Below are 2,889 nucleotides of genomic sequence, written 5' to 3' on the forward strand. Positions count from 1 at the left end.
AAGGACCCCCATAAAAGAAGATTTTTTAGCAGTGATTTTCAACCATTTTCATTTCAAGGACCCCTGGTTTGACCTGAATTAGGCTACAGTCCCCCATTTAATGGCATTTCTATCTCTGGGACCCCCAATTTATATTGTAAAATCAATGTTAATTTAACTCTGAGAGTGTACAAATGGAACCAAATGGACCCGTCATAGTTACAGTCCCATAAGGGTCCATTTGGTTCCTAACTATTATTTAGCTGGGGACCCCCTGGGCCCTGCAACTCCCTCAAGGACCCCTAGGGGTCCCCGGACCCCACTTTGGGAACCACTGCTCTAGCTATAGTTGAAATCCACAGCAGGCCTGGGGTATTTGGACCTTAGACATGTTACCTGAGTGTCAATATCTGATCTAATCAATCGACAGGCTGATGATTGATTAGATCAGATATTGGAGACATGTCATGTGCCAGAACTCGTGTTTCCTCTGTTCGGACGATACACAAGTCACGTGATTAATCAGCAGAGGTTGACACACCCATGAAGTTTAGTTTAGTTTATAGTTTAGTTTATTTCGATCCTCATCAAAGAATTACAAAAACATTTATTTCATGGTTGTTAGTTAGTAAACTTGCTGGTTGAATTGTTTTTTGGTGATATAAGGTGACCACCGAAAACAACAACGTGACGTCACGCCGCGGTGGTAATTAACTAAGCGACCACCGTTTCGGCACCCGGTGGTCACCTTATCACCTAAAACTGGAGATCTAAATGTCAGAGGTCTTTTGACGAATGGGTGTGAGCTTCAATCAGTTCCTGAGGGATTCTCACAGCCCTCTATACCATATTGCCGAATTTGTGAAGAATCATATAGCACAGAATTGCCAAAACTGTTTAAATGGCAGAATTCTCACGAAAACGGAAAGGGTCTATATACCAGGGACGTCGCTGGACATTTGGTTGCCCTACTCGTAGGATATTAATAAGACCCGAAACCCCGTTGACCTCAGGAAACATCACTGAAGATACGTCCCAGGTGTATCCATGCGATGTATTTTTATTTATAGTTATTCTATTTATAGTGACTCATAGGAATAGACTATGTGACAACCAGGTATAGTCTGGTGACCACTGGAGAGACGGGTGACAGCCGGAATGTAGACGGCACCCGGGTGAGCAGTATGGGTTAGCGCCCCAGCCTGTGTCCTCCGTGAGGAGGAAGCCCAACAAACCTTGGTGAGGCCTTTAGGAGGGCCATTATAGTCTACTCCTGAGTGCAGTGCCTGGTACTGGGAGTCTGGTGCAACGCACAGGTCCTGGGCCTGGTGAGAGCAGGAGTGGACCTGGTGAGACGTAGGAGGGGCCCGGTCGGGTCAGGAGTCAACCCACAGAGCCTGGTCCTTCCATGCGCCAGATTTTGGTTCTCCCAGTACCGGCAGAGTAGTTCCGGAGCAACGGATTGTGTGGCCTTGCTCATTCCCTGATGGACTGATCAAGGGTAGCTACTGGGACGTAAGTCGGGATTTGATCAACCCCGGCTGGGTCGCCTGAGTGAGGGGTATGATGTTGGAAGACCCGAAACCCCGTTGACTTCAGGAAACATCACTGAAGATACGTCCCAGGTGCATCCATGCGATGTATTTTTTTTTAAATATTTATTTATTTATTTATTTATTTATTTATTTATTTATTTATTTATTTATTTATTTATTTATTTATTTATTTATTTATTTATTTATTTATTTATTTATTTATTTATTTATTTATTTATTTATTTATTTATTGATTTATTGATTGAATCAGGGCCTGAAAAGGTTGTCCTAACGAAACATTAAAAGCCATTGATAATGAATGGCTATTTTTACGTCATAGTGTAAACAAACATTTAATGCTGGACATGGGATGTGAAGATGTATACTATGATTATGTACAATGATAAGAGCACCCCTCACTTCACAAGGGTGTGATTTATGTTATACCACACAGTTCTTGTGGAATAGAAGAAAATCTGGCAATCCAAATGGATCGCTGGCCTCCAGTCAGCATTTAATTGTGTATAATTGTCTGCAGTCAAATACTTATTTCTGGATTCTTTGGTGGATAAAAACAAGCATCCCTGGATGCCTGGAGTCAGGTGTGAACATTGCTTTGGTGGTGATTTAGAAAGAAAGGTACAGCTGCAGTGCAGAGTCTGGCATTTCCAGTGCTTTCTTTGTCTTTGAAGGAATCCTTCTGTAAACTCAACTCAACTCAGACACAGCTTTTCCACTTCTAATTCAACTTTTATCTATGGCAGCAGTCAGAAGTAGACACACAGAATATCAACCAGAGCCTCTGAATGTGTCCGCCGTTGCCATGGAGGTCCCCCCGGCAACCTCTGTGAGGCGTAGCCCCTCGAGAGCCAACAGATTTCAGCCACCTTGAAGAGAGCCCCGCTCAAAAGCCCTTCTGTTTCTTGTTCTTGTTAGTAGGCTGACCAAGGCTGTGTCTAAACAGTGTTAGTAGGCTGACCCAGGCTGTGTCTAAACAGTGTTAGTAGCTGACCCAGGCTGTGTCTAAACAGTGTTAGTAGCTGACCCAGGCTGTGTCTAAACAGTGTTAGTAGGCTGACCCAGGCTGTGTCTAAACAGTGTTAGTAGGCTGACCCAGGCTGTGTCTAAACAGTGTTAGTAGCTGACCCAGGCTGTGTCTAAACAGTGTTAGTAGCTGACCCAGGCTGTGTCTAAACAGTGTTAGTAGCTGACCCAGGCTGTGTCTAAACAGTGTTAGTAGGCTGACCCAGGCTGTGTCTAAACAGTGTTAGTAGGCTGACCAAGGCTGTGTCTAAACAGTGTTAGTAGCTGACCAAGGCTGTGTCTAAACAGTGTTAGTAGGCTGACCCAGGCTGTGTCTAAACAGTGTTAGTAG

The sequence above is a fragment of the Electrona antarctica genome (assembly GCF_951216825.1).
Source record: "Electrona antarctica genome assembly, chromosome: 3".
In the NCBI taxonomy this organism is placed as follows: Eukaryota; Metazoa; Chordata; class Actinopteri; order Myctophiformes; family Myctophidae; genus Electrona; species Electrona antarctica.